Consider the following 21,425-nt stretch of genomic DNA (forward strand, 5'->3'; position numbering starts at 1 on the left):
GCGAATAAGATTAATAAGAACTCCTACTTATTGAAGCCTTGTACAAATCCACTGAAGAAGTGTTCCTTAAGATCAATACTTTGTTTCAAGAGACTCTGAACAGCTGCAACAGAATCGTTAGTGTCTAAGTCAGGTAAAAGCTCATACACAGTTTGTCTACCATTCTCATAATTCGATAAATCATTATAAAGTTGTTCGTTGGGTTTTTTGTGAGGAATTGTAATCTTTAGGTGCTTATGAAAACTTTCATTATGATGGTCTTCCGGATTTTCACGCTGAAGCAGTTTCAAAGCATTATCCTAAATATAAAATATTTGGACTTTTAGAAAAAACGTGTAGAAAAAGTTTTGCATTATACAAAGTAGCATTGATAAAAAAGTCGTAGTTAAAACGTTTGACAATAAGTGATATTAAAAGAAAAACGCTAAAAGACCATTTGTTTTTAGTAAAAAAATTTAAGAAGAAATGTATTAATATTACAAAAAAAAGTTTTTCAGTTAAATGAATACATTTTCAATTATACATTTATTGATTTTATTAATGGTATGCAATCAACAAATTCAAACTAACTAAATTACTCTTTTTTTTAATTTCTTTTAACAGGAGTTGTTCAAAAATTCCATTTCCAAAATTTGTTATACCAAGACTATGTAAGAGTTTGTCCCTCATCTGTAACAATTAAGGTGAATAACATAAAACCGTTAAAAACGAGCATTAAACACAAAAATATTATATAAATCAATTATTTATTTTAAATATCTAAAACATGTTTGTTATGTATTCTATATGCAGCTTCAAGATTTTAAAAAACCTTTCAGTTTATTTACATGAGATTTTCGTCTTAATCAGTATATTTTATACTCTAAAAGTCTAAAAATCAATACTTACAACAACTTGATTGACACTTTTGTGCCTTTAGCTTTGTTAGGATACATATAAACATATTTATATTTTATACAACTAATAACTTTCAACTTTTTTGCAACAGCTAAGTTTTTTTGTGTTTTTATAGCACTTGAAGTTAAATTGATTAGCTATAGTATAATTCAAATCACATAATAGTAGATTTCACAGCATCGTATTTACACAAGCTTTTACTGCCATACCTAAATCAAGGTTCGCATCCGATTTTTTAAATTTTTTTGCAAGATTTTGAAATTACAAGCTTTTTTTGTTCTTTTTATAGCATAACCTTAATTTAAAATAAACACTATTTTGAATGGTATTAAAATATTGAAAAGATACTGCATACTACTTTAAATATAATTTATAAAAAATTATATTCATTATTTTACAAAAAAAAAATATAGCTTAATGTAGATATTCGTATCTAATCTTGAGGGCATAGGGAAGGTAAACACTCTTTCTGCAATTTGATTTTAATTTATATAGTTTTTTACTAAGCTACAAGATGCTTTTTACAGATTTTTAAATTTTTAAACAATTTTTGAGATATAGCCGGTAAAAGTCGGAGGCAGCATTTCCTAAAAATTTGAGGTAGTTATCTCAAATAACGTGGGAGGCGCAAACTAAAACAGCAAAAATAAACTATTTCACTAAAAATCTATCCCCCCTATGGATTTTAATGTAAAAATTTTTCAAAACTCTAGGTTTTTCAATGATTTTCTTTAAAATTTAGTCTTTTTTTTTCAAAAGTTATCAATTTCCAGGTTAAATGGCCATCCTGCTAATTGTTTAGGTAATAAAACTAGGTAAAAAAAAATAATGGGTTAATTTTAGAATAAATGATTTTCTGATTACAAAAATCGATTTATCAAAAAAACCTAATAATTTTACTCTTTATTTGACTACTGCGTAAATCAAACTATAATTTTATACTACATCAAAAACACAACTCTAAACCTTTCTGAACATTGCTTTAAAAAAAATTTCACAGTACATTATTTATATTAAAAAATACGTATAATAATATCTGTTTATCTATTATGTTTCTTTTTAATATATAAGTTTACTTTATATACTGGCTAGTAAACGTAAACCTTAAATAGAATTAAGGTCAGTTTTTAGTTTTATTAAATGTACAAATTATTAATACTATTGTACCGAAACAACAACAGTTTCAAAATTATACTTAAAAAAGTAAAACATCTACTACCCGAAAGAATATCTATAATGTACAAATTTTAATAAAGATTATTTTTTAGCTAAACTGAAAAATTTTTACCTGCTTATATTGAAAAGATATTTTAGAATGTTCTCGACCATCAATAGAAAAGGAGATGGCATTGATGCGTTCAGCACCTTGAAAGTCAACTGTTTCTAGATTTATATTTAGATACCTTGAAAAAAGGCGAGGTGGAAAATGATCTAGCTGACCATAATTGTTTTTGGGTTTGTATTGAGAGGCAAGAAGCATCTGTTGACAAGTTGCACAGCCAAATTTTAAACAACTTCAAATGTACAAAACAACTTGTTGTAACGTAAATAAGCTAACAACGAATTTATTTGCGCTCTTTTGTATTTATTTTTCAACATTTAAACTATACAAAGAAAGTAAATTGCGACATTTTCAAAATAAAACTGACCTTGATGTAAATATCAACAAGACCATCTTCATTGCCTTTGTAACTTTCAACTTTGCTAAAGAAAGCCTTTTCATTTTCAGATCTTACTCGATAAAAATCATTACTTGTAACGCGATTGTTATTGAGATGAAAATCATACTTATAACCTTTGTTATTTTTATGTTTGATAAGATTTCTTAAAGAATTCATTAATAACTTTTGAGTTTTTCTTTCTTCACTAGTAATTTTTTTTCTGTAAACCGCAGTAACTTTTCAACTAAATTTGGACAAAATCTATAGTTATCAATGTAAAATAAAGCAAAATTAAGATAGTCTTATTTAATTTGCTGTTAGTTTATTAATTCAATCATAATATTTGTTCTAAAAAACTATATTTTAGCCCAACTATTCCAGAGCACCAACTTTTATATAAGTTAACAAAGTGAAATTGTTTGTATAAAGTTTATGAGGTGTTGATAGTAGCAACAAAAATTTTATTCAGTTTTAACAGTAAAACTTACTGAAAAATATATTGTTTATTTTACTTTGTCTAGCTAGCTTTTAATTGTTTTTAAAACTTTGCTAACTGTTTAAAAAGGATACAGAAATTTAGCAATATTTAGAATCCAAGTTGCATTAGTCACTTTTACATCTTATCAGAATTTATAGATAACTATTTATTATAAAAAATATCTTTAAAAGCATAACTTATATAAATAAAACAAAATTAGTGTAAATTAAAAATAAGGGAATTAATTATTAGCAGTTCCAAACTATGATTTTTTACACTTTAATTGAAATTATAAATTAATATACAACCAACATTATGATTCATAAAAACCTATCAAACTAGCCATTTACTTTGGTGAAATTGTTTAAACTTTATACTTTTTGTCAATAATAAGCATATTTGCAGTTCATACAAGTACTCGTATTGAAATTTTTGTACTTGTGCATGCTAAGCATAAAGAGCCAGATAATGTCTCGCAACAGGAAAATGTTTAAGGGTAAGACTGAGAAAAATGCACGGTTAACTTTTGCCACCACATGCCATCTGTAGAGCGACAGTGGTAACAGAAAAGAAGATCGAGCAATAAGATTGGGTTTGGTCATCTTGTTTACTTTAAAAAGTAGAAAAACGAGGCATGAATATATTATACCAACATCAAATAACACCATTCTTTTAAAATATACTTGGGTGCGCGCCATGAACCCTGGGCAAAAGCGTAATGCACAATTTTGAGACAATTACTCAAATCGAATATAATTTAAATTTAGTTATGGTCAACTATATTTCAAAAATGATTTTGTTATATTTGCCGTATTTAGATCATGTTTCCGTTTGCTAAAGTTTATTAGTTTTTTTTTAAACAAATTTAATCGCAGTCATATTTGAATTTTAGTGCGTACCTTATTAGGTGCCAGTACTGCACTTTTAGAAACAAGTTCAAAAAAATAGTCTCTTTAGTACAATTTGAAAAAATACATTGTTAACGTGTTTATTTATTCAAAAAATCATGTCTAATTATTAGAATAAATTAGTTTTACGTTTATCTAGTTAAAAAAAAACAATGTTAAACTTACACAAGTTTTTCTTTTACTACATTTCTACAATTCGTGAGCGCTGATTGAACCAATTCTCCTTCAAAAATACTGAAAAAAATGTAAAGATAAAACTTTCCTTTTGTTATTTTATTTCAAACAAAAGCAAAAGACATAGTTACTAAAGAAAAACTTACTTACTGATTATAATATTTAACTATGGACGAGTTTAACTAAAATGTGATGTATTTAACACTTCTTTTAATATAAATAGAACTAAAATTTTTAAAATGCTTTCTAAACATTTACCTGAAATAAAAAATAAAAAATTTTATAAATTTTATTTGTTCAACTATAAAACATTATATAAAAATAAAACTAGATTATTTGCAATGTTTGCATTAATGACATGATTCAGCGTCAAAATGTTTTACAAAAACAAACTTACGTAAATGGTTCTAGAATTCGCAAATGATTTCGAATAGCGTCGTCTGAAAAAAAAAAAACTAAATACGCTAGTTGCTGTGAAATGTTTCTATAAATAAAATAAAACCCATCTTAGTGCAATTATTAGCTGTAAAAAACTTGCAAAACTGAAAATATAAAAATAAAGTAAGAAGTATACAATTTATTGCAAAGCCGAGCTTCACCCCAGGGCTCAGAAGTAACAATGCATTTGTGAGAAAATAAATGAGTTGATCGGATGATGGTATCAAGGGAATTTTACTTGCAAACTAAATAAGCCGCAACCAAAGAATATAATTTGAAGTAGGACAAAAAAAACATATAACAAACAAGCTTTGGTTTAGTAAGGAGATTTCCAAACTACAAAAACAATTACCATCATTAAAGCTACAACAATATGAATAAACAATTAATTGAATAAATTCTAAAATACTTAAATACAAAAAAATAAGAAATAAACCCTACAAATTCAAAAAGATCTTATTAAGTTTACTGAAATAAAAAATTTATAAGGCTTTCTGTAGTCTACAAAATAATCAAGTTAATGAGTATTTTCATTGCTTTACGACAATACAACTTTAATTATCAGAAATCGTTATTTAATTATTATAATTAAAAAAAAAACTATTATTAAGTACATAGTTCATTTAATTTCAAATTTTTGTCTCGAAGACAATACTCAGCAACTCGTAGTAGAAAGTATAGAATTTTCCCATGATCTTCATCGTATTTCAACTCTGAAAAAATGTGTTTATTGTATATATATAAATACATATATAACATCAGAGGTAACTTTAAATTCTAAAAATCGAAACATGCAAAGTTTGTTAAAAATTCAGAGGAACTGTCTATTTACGCGAATAATTTTTTGACTATCGGCGATCCGCTGCCTACAAAAGTTTAACAGATTTGTGGAGTCTGTAAAGAAAAATTTCCATTAAAAAAGCATGCAGAAAAACCACGTACATTATGTATAGACCTTAAGGTAATATTATATAGTATCAAATTGTAGTTCCTTACTTCAACTTTAGATTAATAAATTTAAAATTTATTTTTTACTTTTGATAACTTATTACAGATAAAATGTTGTATTCTGTTTGGACAAATGTAAGAAAAAGAATAGCACTAGACTATGAGACTTTGCTTGGTAGTATTCTAACATCAATTTAGATATGATGTGTGTGATTTTTGTATTTATGTAATGCACAGTAAAATTCAATTCGAACTTAAACAGCTGGAGCCTGAACTTTAGCTTTTATAGTACAATTTTACTGTTTATTTTGAATCTTTTTGAATACATTTAAAAAGAAATTATTTAACACCCTTTGAAACGGGCTCAGTGAAAAGTGATTTAGTTAAGCTATTTCTACCTTATATATACATACATGTTGTACATGGTTCTTCATCATGCTTTTTCTCATGTACATTCATTTTTACAGAATCAATAAAGCTGTAAAACTTTGTAAGCAATGAAACAACAACGTATTTGCATAAAAAAATTGTTTTAAAACTTTAATATTTATTTCTTAAACAAAGAATCTAATTGCTTAATTTTTTTACACAAGTTTACTTAGAAATAAAATATTAAATTTACAAATTATAGTAGTCATATACAAAAAGGCATAGAAAATAAAGATAGCAAAAAAATAAGCTAAATCCTTTAACTATGACGGTAAAGTAAAGATTTATACAATACATTTGACTAAGTATGCTTTGTTATTAGTTATCACCTATAAAAACTTGCTTATTAAGGGCATAATGGGTACCGACATTTTTTAAAAGAAAGCTAACATTGTTTTATATATAAAGCTGAAAGTATAAACTACAAGTCATCTTTTAAAGAATATAAACACTTTAATTAGTTTTTAAGATATAGAGGTTTTTGTAAAAAGTTTTGAATACAATGTATGGACGGAAAATTTTTCAGGGTCAATTCTAAGTAGTGATGTACCGGACTCACTATCTGGGTCCGGATCTGGCCGGGTATTGCCATTTTTGTCTGATCTTGATTAAAAAAAAAAGATCCGGATCCGGTTCCGGCCAGATTCTAATTTTATCCTAACAGAGATCCAGCCGATTCGGATCTAGTTAGTAAAAAAGAGCATACAGAAAAGTATTTTTTTCAAAAACAAACCCTTAGTAAATTAAAAAGAGTCATTTTCGTCAGTTAAAATTAAACACCTACCGTGATTGGCCCATTTTGTACACGTGACTAATTTACATTTGTTTACATATAAACTATGAAATAAACATTTCAGAAATTCAACTCTTTACCTATGTTGTAAAATTAAAAACTTTACTACCAAATTGTCAACCTTATGGCTAGCTGTTCTATTATTATTAGATTAAAGTAATTTTTCAGTTTTTAATAACCTCATTCTGAATCAGGCTAGTTTATAGTTTATACTCACTCTAGCTAGTTTTTTTTTTTTTGACTTAAACAGTGGCAACCCTGCTAGTTTGAAAATTTTTGGGGATCTTTGAAATTCTTAGGCTACCTCAGGCTAGTTTAGTTTTTTATAAAAACTCAGGCTAGTTTTAAGAATTATTGAAAAACTCAGGCTAGTTTTCTTTTAGATTTTGAGTGAGATTGAGCTGATCCAGTTTTCAACATTTTGTGATTTTAAGTTAATTTTTTCAAGAACTTGATTTCAGATTGTTAATTGTAAATATTACCTAAAGTTGACAGCCTTATGGCAAGCTGTTCTACTTATTATTAGATTAAAGTTTTTTTATTTCAGTTTTTAAAAACCTTATTCTGACTCTGGCTAGTTTATACTCACTTTACAGGGTTCCCATATCCCTAGATTTCTCTAGATATCCCTAGATTTTTGCAATTTTCCAAAAAAACCTAAATTTTCCTAAATAAAGTTATAAAATCTAGATAAAATATCCGGTTCCGGCCGGATATTGCCATTTTTGTCTGATATCCTGATCCGGCCGGATTTTGATATGAAAAAAAGATCCGGATCCGGTTCCGGCCGGATTCTGATTTGAAAAAATTATCCAGTTTCGGCCGGATCCTAATTAAAAAAAAAGGTCCGGATCTGGGTCCGGCCAGATCCTAATTTGGAAAAAAAGTCCGGATCCGGCCGGACCCGAAATTGTGGGTCCGGTACATCACTAATTTTAAGGTAGTTGGAAAATTCACAAATAATCTTTTTCCTCCTTCATTTTTTGAGCTAGAGACTTAAAATTTTCAGGAAACATTCCTTTTATAATTTAAAAGATATTTTAATTCTGGGTTTTTTTAAATGTTGAAAAATAAAACATTAAATTGAAACTTTAAAAAAAAGTTGTCTTTTTTAAATTAAATTTTTATTTTTCAAAAATTGCTGTAATTCATCAACTCAAATATTAGTAAGAGACCTACTGTGAAAATTTGAAGAAGATTGACTAAAAATGAAGGAGGAAATATATTTTTAATGAAATAGTAATTTTTTGCGTTTTCAGTTTGTGCTTTTCATAGGAACCTATAGGTCACCAAGTTTGATTGTTAATGTCTTAAAAGTTCTTTGAAATTTTTAAAACGGTTAAGGGCATAGGGGGGTAAACACCCTTTTTTGGTTTTTGATCTTATTTTATATAGTTTTTACTAAGCTACAAGATGCTTTTTACAGACTTTAAAAATTCAAAATAATTTTTGAGATATAGCCGGTCAAAGTCGGAGGCAACAAGAGGATCTTTATGGGAGGCGCAAACTAAAACGGCAAATAACTAGAAATCACTAAAAATCTATCTCCTCCTACGTTTTTTGAGATAACTACCTCAAATTTTTAGGAAATGTTCCTTGCAGTATTTAGAAAATTATGTCGGAAGGAATTTTAAAAAAAACATAAAAAAAAATTATAATAATTTTATATAAATTTTTAATTTTTTTTTAAATTCCTTCTGACAAAATTTTCTAAACATATCAAGGAACACTTCCTGAAAGTTTGAGGTAGTTATCTCAAAAAACGTAGGAGAAGATAGATTTTTAGTGAAATTGTCTATTTTTGCCGTTTTAGTTTACGCCTCCCATAAGGATCCTATTGTCGGCTCTGACTTTGACCGGCTATATCTCAAAAATTGTTTTGAATTTTTAAAATCTGTAAAAAGCATCTTGTAGCTTAGTAAAAACTATATAAAATAAGATCAAAAACCAAAAAAAAAAGTGTTTACCTCCCCCCTATGCCCTTAAAAACGTCTGATAGCTCAGATTAAGTTCTACAAAATAAAATCAACTTGTAATAAAGGTAAACTCCCCCCCCTTATATGCCCTTAATATAAATATTAATAAATTATATAAAACATAAAAATGTACTAATTTTTTGGTTAGTCACAATTGTTAAATAACGTTTTGATGTTTCTAAACTTTACATAGAGTTAAATAAACAATTAATGTTTAACCATTGTACTCCTGATCGAGATTATCTAACAAATCTCTGCCGTCCTTTTCACCACTGCCTCCTGTATTAAAAAAATATCTAAGACTTGCACACGATCATTATCAATAATAAATTACCACATACTGACAGGTAAAAAAAAACGATTGATATCAAATACACGCAACTATTTAAGAAAACTTACTGTAACATCTATCATCATGTTAAGTTAAACATAAGCATAGAATAATATTTTGACAAAAATTTTCGATTCTATTTAAGGAGTTTTAAAGATTAAGATTAAAAAAAACTTTTATCTATAACTAAATAATATTAAACATAGTTTGAAGACCAAATAAACTTTATTAAATTAAATTATTGTAAAGTGTTTATTTTGAGTAATGTAAAAAATAGTCTAGGTATAAGCAATGTAAGAAAAAATGTAAACTGTTCCAAGCTTTATTTTTCTTTAGAATTATAAAAATAATGATCAAACATTTTACGACGAGTAGAAATTTAAACTTAACTGATATTTTTAAAAGTAATAGATTAAATCTTGATACTAACTTTTTAAACTATAGATAACATCAACTTACTTGGAAGAGGGACATTAAATAAATCAGACCGCCTTCTTTGTTTGTAATCTATATATTTTATATCATACTTTAAACACTTCAATAAATTACATACATATTTAACTACTACGTACTTGAACAAATTTACTTTTTAGTGAAAATAAGATATTTTTAAAGGGGTGTGTTATAAAACAGTAAGAGTATAAACTGCAAGATTTTTTTAACTTTTACTGTAACTAACTGAATTATTTTAAACAATTAATTTGCTAAAACAAGAACTTACTAAACATAAATTTGTAAAAGTGATTGATTAAATAAAACTGTTCATAAAGTTTGATGAATAGTGTAAAGAATCTAGAAGTCATTATTTTAAATTAAAAACATATAAAAATTAATTAACTAACCTATAAGTATGTCTAACAATTTAGCTGCTTGGCGTTTTCGCTTGAGTCCTGAAATATCTTATATATTGAGAATCTTTATTTTTATTTTGTGTTTACAATAAACTAAACATACATTATTTTTGTAAAGTCTTATAGGCTAGGTTTGTCATTTTCAGATTGAAGGTATTTACAACTATAATCAAAACAAAAGTTATATAGTATTGAAAAGGATTGCTCATTGGAATAGGAAGTTGAAGTAGAAAAAAAAACATAAAATTTAAATTTTCATAACAATAATATGCTTTGGTAGTTGTTTTTATTTTTTTAATTTCAAGTAAAAAATAAACAGAGAACTGGTTTTAAAATATATACAGTGATAGTTTAAAAAAAAAATTACAACATACTAATTGTATCAATAAAAATACTAAAAATGTGTTTTTGAATTTAAATTAAAGATAAATTCTTTTGTTCCTCTAGTTGCTAAGCTTAATACATATTTTAGATTAGTTACAAAGTTTTAACTAAAAAAAGCTATTCTGTTTTGTTCAACGAAATTCATTCAAGCCTTTATAAAATATTTTATAAGCATGACCATCAGTTAAGTTTATTCAGTCATTTTAAAGTTTTCCCTAGTTCAACAAAGAATTGATTGGGTTATATGGCTAGCATTTTTAGAATTTGGTAAGTATCTATGATACCATCAAATACAAACACCAAAAAGCAGAAATTATTTTTTTTTATGTCTGCATAACAAGCTAGGTAACTTTGGGCTTGCTAAAAATTTAATGCTAGTGACAAATTCCGAAAATTTTCTTATAAAACTAATGGAGTCAGTGCCGTAATTGAAGTTGTCATTAGTAAATAAAGAGCAGAACTAATATCTATGTAATCTGGTGTCACTAAATGGTAAAAACCAATAATAGTGATGGGACATCAGGAGAATAGTAGACTTCTCACAGCTAAACAAATATTGCAAGAGGGTGACATGCGTTATGGAATCTTTATTCAGTTTAGCTTGGAAAATTCCAAAAGGAACTTTCAAGAGCACAAGTAACAGGTGCTCGGAATAGGTACAACAGAGGTCCATTTAGGGGAGGTTTACAATATGACAGAGCATCATAACGCTTTGTATCATCTGGTGATGATTAATAACAATAGGGAATTGGTCAAATAAACATGAAGACGTTTTTGCACAAAGGGTTTAATATGCATTCAGGGTTATTTTTGCACAAGTGTAAAAATAAAAAATAATAAGTAAAAAAAACAAAAAAAAATTTACGACCGTTGGTAAGGGTTAGAAATAATGGTTATAGATATAAATATATATTCATATAACAAATTAAAATAAAAAAAAATAAAATAAATTGTTTAAAAAATAAATAATAAAAAATAATATAAAAATTCCAACAGAGGGTAAGGGTTAGGGGTAATAGTGATAGTAAAAAATAATAATTTAAAGATTATTAAAAAAAAAAAGTTTCAACCCATGTAAAAGTATCTTTGTGCAAAAGTGACTCCTTGTGCATGTTAGACTCCTACCCATTATAACAATACACCAGCTATAACCAAAATATCCTAAAATATAATAATAATAATAATGAAAATAATAATAATAATAATAATAATAATAAAAGAAAAAATAATAATAACTACAAAAAACAATGATATTACAACTAATACATAAATAAAATTCAACTTAAATCATTCATGGTTGCCACAAATCAAGCTGAAAAAAATTTTCTGACTTTTAGCTAAAATTTTCCTGACTTTTCTAAATCTAAACTCTTAAGTTAAACTTATTCTAAAATACATAATCAAACACTTGAAACTATATAAATCTTCCAATTTTAATTTTATACAGGTTTAAACAACAGTTTTTTTTTTGATGAACTCAATCATCTAACTTCCATTACATCACTTGAACCACCTGTGTATGATTGATGTAATAGCAATAAACAGCTCTATCAGCAAAATACTTGTATTTTCTAACTTGATACAGTTCTAGGTTGTATGCATACATATAATCTTTAACTTTTCTTCTGGATGTAATAGTTTCTCATTTCATACTATTTTCAAACAGAGCCTTGTCAATACTTAATTTAGTTCGACCTCAGCCTGGTCATTGTGAAACACAAATATAGGTTGCAACAACTTCTCAGGAGAAGATTAGGCAGGAAATTATAATGTTTCAAAATAGAACTGGTCCAAACAATTTTCATTTTGCTTGAAGCTCTTGAATTAAATGCATTCATTGAACAATTTACTAAAGTTCTAAATTGTTCAATGCTAGTATCACCTTCAGAGTTGCAGCACACTTTTTACTATGTTAAGGAGTGCACAATGTTGGCAAAACGCTTAATAACAATTGTGACTCCTAATTTTTCAAAGCTATGTGGATTTAGGCATGACATATTTTTTACAAATGTAGTTCCAATAGCCATTCTGCTCTGGAGATTTTCAACAGCTTTTATAACAAATAATCTACATTTTTTTGTTGAAATTTAAGACCTTTTGTTCTTTAACTAGGTCTTTTTTCCTCAAATTTGCAAGCGAATTGGTTGCAGCACAACCGAGATCAAGGCAGGTTTTAGGGAAGCTTGATCATTAAATTCAACCTGGAATAACTGGTTAAGCTGAGTTTTGTAACTATCACGTCTCTCATAATGATGCACAGCAATTTAATTACCAAGAACGAAATGTTCTCATGCATAAAGGCAACAACAGGCTGGATACTCTGGTACAATGTCAAAAAAGGCTGCATAAGAGAGATCACATAACTAAAGAAATGCAAGAAAATAATGTGCATTATCACAGTTTCACTATGGAAGTGTTATTGCCATAGATCATCAATACTTAAGAGATTAAAAAACTGCTTGTTCAAGTAGGGAAGTTGTTCAATGTGTTAATAGAAAAATTTTGCATGTTTTTCTACTGTATAGCAGAGTACTGAATACACAGGCACAATAAACCTTAGCCTTTGTAGAGTGCTAAACTTTTTGTTATTGAAAACTCTGACAGTTAGACACAAAAACATGCCTGACGCCTTACCAATTTAAATATTTAATGTGTCCAAAAATTTTAGCTGAGGTATTTGAACTGCGAATATTTTAATATCCTAGTCATTAAGGGCATAGAAGGGTTCAACAGTTTTTATATATTAAAAACAACATTGGCTCTTACAAGAAGACTTAAAGTACAAACTACAAGCTAGTTTTTTAAAATTAAAAAATCTTATTTAACTTTTGAGATATTGTAATTTTGGTTAACAGTTTCTAATACAAACATGTGGACTGCAAATTTTTTGAGGTCAATTTTTTTTTCAATTAACAAATTATTAAAAATTTATCTTCTACTTCATTTTTTGATCTAGTGACCTCAAACTTTCAGGATACGTTTCTTTCATAATTTGAAAGACTTTGAACATCGCAATTTAAAAATATTAAAAAATAAAATTTTTATACAATAATAAGAAAAAAAGGTGCTTTTTTAACAAAAGTTTTGTTTACCAAAGTTAAAAAAAATCCTGTATTTTATCTGTTTGAAATTTAATAATGGACTTTCTGTGAAAATTTGTAGTAAATTGATTAAAAATGGATGAAATGATAGATTTTAAATAAAAAAGTCATTTTTTGTGTTTTTAGTTTGTGGATTTCATTAGGAACCTATTGAGTTCACCAATCTCATCTATTATAGCTTATATCTCAAAAACTACTTTGAATTATTTAAGTGATTAAAAATGTCTGATAGTTCCAATAAAACTCTATAAAATACATCAACTTGTAAAAATCATATTGTAATGCCCCTATGCCCTTAATATTGATTGATGGAAGAATATCTGTTCTTTGGCTTAAGAATTTCATTTTTTCAAAACTGACTAAAAGGTTGGAAATATGAGCATTGAGCATGTTGAAGAAAACTGAATCAGCAGTGTAAGAAGAGCAGAGTTAGCTACAAGTGCAGCATCATCAGTAAATAGAAGATCACTTTTGAGATATTCCTTTGTTTTTCTTTGTGTTCAGACATACAAGGTTGAATAGGCAACATTAGTTATTGTATTAACATAATAGCACAGCACTGTAAAGAAGATTTTGAAAAGAGTTGGAGCAAGTATGCTACCCTGCTTTACCTAACTTTTGATTTCAAATCAATCAGAAATAATATGGATGGTTACCCTTGTGCTTGTTTAAAAAAAAAAACTTGACAATAATGTCACTACACACAAGTAAAAGAATTATGTTGAATAACACCATATTCAGCAAGAACTCGGGTAAAGCCAAGGCAACGACTGATCATCCTTGTGCATCAGTCAAGATTGCTAGACATGGCACAAACAAGTTTGCATGGGTAAGTGCTTTAGCTGATACTGGAGCACAGTCAAAGCTTTGGGAGTGGAAAAACTTTCAGGAGGCTGGTTTTTGTAAGAAGGATTTAATGCCTGTATCCATCACAATTCGGGCTGCCAATAAAATTCCTTTTAACATTCTAGGGGCTTTCAAAGCTACTTTTAGCGGAATGTCTCCAAAGAAGGAGGTTATCAGATGTGGTGGAATTGTTTATGTAAGCGATTTGGTGACTGGATCTTTCTCTCGTCTGAAACCATGGTTGACCTCCTGATTATTAATAAGGATTTTCCCACCATTGGATCTCAACTGCCTCATCAGCATTCTGAAGTTGCTGTAAGTTCAAATGAAAATGATTCGAATAGACTGGACTCACATAAAGATGTGACCTGTGATTGCCCGCCAAGGAGTAAAGTGCCAGACCAACCAAACAAACTTTTGTTTGAGGCAACAAATACAAACATGAGCAAAATGCGTGATTGGCTCTTACAAAGGTACGCAGCTTTAACGTTTAATGTATGTCCACATAAATTACTCCAGCAAATGAGTGGGCCTCCACTTGAGATACAGTTGGAGAATGATGCTAAACCACGTGCTTGTCATACACCAGCTCACGTGCCAATTCATTGGCAATAACAGGTTGAAGAAGATCTCATTCAAGATGTGAGGTTGGGTGTCTTGGAACGTGTCCCATTTGGTGAACCTGTAAGCTGGTGTCATAAGGAAACAGGATGGGTCACCTAGGAGGACAGTAGATCTCTCACCACTTAACAAGTATTGCAAGAGGGAGACGTGCGCTACAGATACTCCATTTAAACTAGCGTTCAGACTCCAAATTTTCCATTTAAACTACAAAGGAAACGTTCAAGACTGTAACAGATGCATGGAACGGGTATCATGGAGTTCCACTGAGAGAATGTGATAAACACCTTACTACATTTATCACTCCGTTTGACAGGTTCCGATATACTAGAGCACCTCAAGGCTTTGTATCATCTGGTGATGGTTACAATTGACAATTTGCAGCTATTTTATCTGATTTTGAAAGAAAGGAGAGATGTGTTGATGACACCATACTTTTTGATTCAGAATTAGAGTGTCACTGGTGGCAAACAATAGATTTTCTGTCAAAAGTTGGCAATGGAGGCATCATTCTAAATCCCATAAAGTTCCAGTTTTGTCAAAAGTCTGTTGATTTTGCTGGATTTAGAATTTCTGATGAACGTATAGAACCTTTGCCCAAATATCTGGATTCTGTTAGCAATTTCCCAACCCCAAAGTCTGCCACAGATATACGTAGCTGGTTTGGTCTGATAAATCAAGTTGCAAATTATGCCAAACTTTGTAAAGTCATGGCACCGTTTAGAGATTTTCTCAGTCCAAAATGTAAGTTTATATGGACAGAAAAATTAAACCAATCATTTAATGAATCAAAAGAGATAATCATTGACGCAATAAACAGCAGTGTTCAAATTTTTGATCTTGGGAAACTGACTTGTCTTAGACCAGACTGGTCAAAGCAAGGATTGGGCTACTTTCTTATGCAGAAACACTGCAAATGCAATAGCTGGTTACCAGATTGCTGCAAAGATCCTGTGGCTGTTACGGATCATAAACCACTGGTAAAGACTTTGGTGATTGCACCTTACACAAAATTCACAACACGCGCATTTTTAGGCTCAAACAACGTACATTGCCATGGCTTTTTCAAATGCATTACATGCCAGGTAAAACTAATCTAGCGGCAGATGCTGCATCACGCTATACAAGCTTGATTAATGAAGTGAATTCACATGATAGTGATTTGACTGACAAATCACTTCTAATTGCTTCATTGAGTAATGAAGTATGCCATTCAATGACAATCACTTGGGAAGAAATTGTAGAAGAGACACTAAATGACAAAGTTCTTTCAAGAGTATTCAGGTGTATTGAAGAAGGTTGAAGCTTGAAACATGATGAATCTTTGTCAGCGTATTTTAGATACAATGATGCATTGTACTTAAATGATGGAGTTATACTTTACAAGGACAGAGTAGTAATCCCTGTCATTTTACAATATTGGGTCCTCAACAAGTTACATTTGGCGCACCAAGGAGTCACATCAATGCATAATTGTGCCCAACAGATTGTCTTCTGGCCTGGTATTACACAAGACATTGAAGCAATTCGGGCCAATTGTCAAAGCTGCGACCGCAATTCACCTTCTCAACCACCATTGCCACAAGAAGCATCTGATACTCCTACAAATCCTTTTGAAAAATTATTCGCGGATTTCTTCCAGTTTGCCGGAAACAATTTTTTGGTAGTTGGTGACAGGTTGTCGGGTTGGTCAGAAATATTTTTCACACCCACCGGAACCTTTCAGGCAGATTTGCCGGAGTTGATTAAGTACCTCCAAGATTTGTTTTCCAGGTTTGGAGTACCTGAGGAAATATCAAGTAATGGTGGACCGGAATTTACGTACAGTGCAACAAAAGAATTCCTTAAAACCTGCAATGTTACGCATCAAATATCTTCAGCTTACTATCCAAAATCAAACGGTAGAGCGGAAGTAGCTGTCAAACAGGCAAAAAGGTTGCTAAGATCAAATGTTGACGCTTCAGGAAGTATGGACAATGACAAAATTTTAAGTGCAATGATCCATCTGAGAAATACTCCTGATAGCAATTGTTAAGTGTTTCCAGCCAAGATCATATATGGATATCAGTTGCGAGATAGTTTCTCATTTTTGAACAAACTTGACAAATTCTCCAATCCTAATGTGCAACCCATGTGGAGAAGCATGGAAGCTTAAAGAAGAGGCGCCAAGTTTTGTTAAGAATTCCGAAGTACTTAACCAGAGAGCCAGGGATTTGCGACCTCTCTATGTTGGCAGTAGGTGTCTACTACAGAACCAGAGTGGCACTCATCCACGTAAATGGGACAGAAACGGAGTAGTAATGGAGGTGCTTACACATGATCAGTATGTAGTCAGAGTTGATGGTTCACGGAGACTTACTTGGAGAAACAGAAGGTTTTTAAGGATGTACAACCCAGCCTCAACAAGCATTGAAGCAAAAACTTCCCATGGTTGGAGCAGTAATCAAGCTCACATGAGTGCAATGTTGGTCATCAACGTCCTGGTTCTTCTGTAAAGATTACAGAGGATTCCAACGGTGCCAATACTGGTAAAACTAGTGAGGTTGAAGCGGATCATGAAGAGGTTGAGGAAGAGTACATTCCTGCTCCTATAGTTCCCAAAAAATAAGGTGCCACTTGCTTTGCGTAGGCTGGAAGACTTCAATGCCCCAGGGAAGCTTGAGAGTGGAGTACTCCAAAGTAGAAATCACTGTAAGCGAAGTCTATTTGTTCCTTTTTATACAAAAGTTGGTGCTGAGTGTTCAATTGCTGCTGTTAGTGATGATTGCTGAGCCAAGAAGGATTCAGCGTGGAATTGCATGAATTTGAATTGTTTTGGATTTATTTAGTGCGTTTTATTGCAATCTTGTTTTCTTCAAATAAATCCTTTGTTTAAAAGATTTTTTTTTTATTTAAGTCAATTGAGCTTTGTTAATGCATAAAATTTAGTTTCATCTTAGTAAACTATTTTTGTTACTTGTTTAAATCACCTCTTGACAAGCTAAGTCATTGTCTTAAACTTGTAATTATCTTAAATGAGCTGGAGGGGATGTAGAATAATTAGACTATAGCTCATTTTAGTGTTTATATTTATACTTGTTTTTGTTTCAGATTTTACATTGTTAATAAATTATTAAACTAAATTGACAACGAGTTATTCTTCAATAATTAGTATAAATTAATATTTAGAAAAAAATTATTAATTTAAAAAAAAGCGACCGACCGAGGGTAAGGATTAGGGCTAACAACAATAGAAAAAAAAACAAAAGAATTAAAAAAATCCTTTTTTTATCAATTAAAAACAAAAACTAAAAAAAAATAATTTATTGACCTAGGGTAAGGGGTAACAGTGATAGTTATAAACAAAAATTAAATAAAAAAAACAACCTATGCAAAATTTTCTACTTGAGCAAAAGTGACTTTGTGCAAAAGTACCTTTGAGGAATTTTGTACACTTGTGCAAATTTGACAGCTACCTGTCTATTTATTTATTTTCCAAACGCCAAAAAATTTACTAAGCAAAATTCCAGGGTTGAGCAACAGATGCAATCTAATGGACATACAATTTTTTATAATATAGCAAACAGTCATTTTTTAATTACTTAAAGTGATAAACAAAGGTATTTTCTGTCCACTGCATTTCTTTAGTAACTATTAAAGAGAGAAGGTCATGTCATTAGTAAAACGTTTAACCTTAACCAACATCAAGTTGACTTGTATGCAATCTAGTGCTTTCCAAGGGTCTTTTAGAAATAGCTTTACTGCGATTTTTGTTAGCTGAAGAGACAAAGACTTAGAAAAGATGTGTTCAACAATTGAGACATGGATATATCAAAGTTGGACTTATAACTTGACAAAACAATGGTGCCTACTAGTTTGTGTAGCCAATAAATTAAGGTTGTTTTAAATTATAAATTCAAATTATTTAATAATACTTGGCTATAGGAAATATTATAAAAATTTGAGTTGTTGAAGACGAAACTACCATGTAACTGCTAAAGACATGTTTTAAAAATTAAGAAGTTTTTAAATGTTAGTACTGACAAATTTATACCTTTTGCATACAAAATAAATATCAAATTTCTAGTAGAAATTTTAAAGCATCTGTAGTGACTTAATTTAGATAATTTGCACTACAAAATCATATATTCATTTAGCAAAAAAAAATTAAATCTAATATTCTACTCAAAAAAGAAACTTATCCTTAATTTTTTTTATTCAAATTCGTTCAAATAATTGAAATGACAAAGACTGAAACTAGCCAACATTTCAAAACAAGACTTATCTTAGAATTTTAAACATTTATATTATATGTTTTAGTTTTAATAAAACAAATAAAGAGATTTTAACTACTAAAGGAGAAATAATGAATTTGTTCTTTCAAGAATTTTTACATTTATACAAAACATTTATATGATAGAAATCTATCTCAATTAAATCCGTATATTAAATCAATAACATCGTAATGATTTTAGTACAGTTAAGGTAAATAATGAGTAAAGCAAGTATATATTTTTTTTTACAAAAAAAAAAACATTTTTTTTATGAAAGCTTTAGGTACAAACACAAGCCAGTTTCCAAAGAATTAAAAAACTTCATTTAGCTTTAGAGATATGCTACTTTTGTAAAAATTTCCAGACTGCAAATTTATTAAGGTAGATATTCTTGAAATTTAGTTTAAAGTTTCATTTTATTGTTTAAAAGACTATTAATGGTGCGGTTTTAAAAATATTAAAAAATAAAAAAGGTTTAAAAAATTAAAAATTCCTGTTTGAAATCTGTTTAAATTTTAGTAATGAACTTTTTTTAAATATTTGAAGAAGATTGATTAAAAAATGAAGGAGAAGATAGATTTTAAATTAAATAGTCTTTTTCTGTTTTTTGTTTGTGCCTTCCATTAAGAACCTATTGAGCACACCCACACTTTGATCGCTTACATCTCAAAAATTACTTCAAATTTTTTAAGCAGTTAAAAGTGTATGATAGCTTAGATAAAACTCTACAACATAAGACTTATTTGTAAAAATCAAAGTAGACCTTCCCTATGCCCTTAACAGGTTTATAAAAATGGATTTCAATCTTACAAATAAACTGTTTGCTAATTTATATGTAAATGTTTAACTAGATGTCAAAATGTTAATAAAATGGTTAAGTGATTTAAAATTACTTGCATACAAATAACAAAACACCTTAAAAGACATTTTTCACAACTGTTTCTGCAAAGCTGACATTAAAAAAAGTATCTGAATTTTTTAAAGTTTTTTCAACAGAGCTTATTGATTTTAGCTTATTTTAAAGTGTTTTTGATAATAAGAAAGCTTATAATGTTTTTATTTTTATTGTTCTTAATAATAAATAAGTTGTATTGATTATTTTGTATCACAGAACAACAACTCATATAAAAATTAGAGATTGGCATATTACACAAAATATAACTTATTTTTACTACTAACAATAGTGTGTAAAGAAAAAATTTTATTAAGGTGGTACTACCAAAACTAAAAAAAATTTTAAACTTCAGCCAATTAATTTTGATTTCAGAAACTTACTACTTTTACTATCTTAAAGTAAATGTTTCTGTACAAAAAACTAACTATCCATTATTTTGTATTTAAATTTTATACTACAATTTTCTACTATATTATCTTTAAAATTAATTTCACTACAATTAATTATTGTTTGTTATTTTAATATTTTACTAAAGAATCACAGTTGTTTGAAAATCTGTTTGCGGTGAAACACAATGACAGTTTGAATTTTCCAAAAAAATATTTTAAATGGTTAATCTTCATCTGAATTGATTTCTTTGTTACTAAATTTTTCAAATGGGGCCATAGGGATTTTACCTTACTTTTATAGATTCATACTATTTTTTAAATTTATCTCAGCTACCAGAAATATTTTTTATTTCTAGCTAAAATACTAAGCAACTTTGAAAATATTAGTAATTTTAGGTGAGTTTAAAAGATTGTTATGGAAGGTGCAAAAGAGAAAGACTATTTCAATATAAGTTTAATTTGTCCTTCAATTTAAATCAATCTTCTTAATAATATTTAACTAGTCAACTTGTTTTTATTTTGAAACAACTTTTTTTCTAAGTTTTGTTTTTCATCTAAAACCTTTGTTTATTCCAATACTTTAAAAATTTATAATAATATATATTTTTTTAAATAACTAAACAAATGTTTTCAAGAAAGCTGTAAATTTAAGATTAAAAAAATATATGTAAACGGTTTTTCAAACTTGATTATTGATTCAAAAAAATTAAGTTTGGTCCATACTTTTTCATAGGAGACTTGTTAAAAATTGAACATATATCATAAATAAATAACTTTTTAATACAACAAAAAATAAAATTATAGCTAGAATTATAAATTTTCATTTCAAAGCCAATTTACTTTTTCTAATAAAAAAAAGACTTTGATTTCACAATAGTAGTTTTTTTACAAAAACTAATGATAATGTAATTTAGTTTAAGTTTTACAAAAAAAGTTCTCAGCTTGTGTAGCTATAAAGAGACAAACAATATAATGTTTCACTCCAAGGAGATCTTTGGTCGTTAAAAATTCTGAATGAAAAAATAATGTAAGGTATCAAATATCAAAATTAA

This window comes from Thalia democratica, chromosome 9 (genome assembly GCF_965202585.1).
Source record: "Thalia democratica chromosome 9, ktThaDemo2.hap1.1, whole genome shotgun sequence".
NCBI lineage: Eukaryota > Metazoa > Chordata > Thaliacea > Salpida > Salpidae > Thalia > Thalia democratica.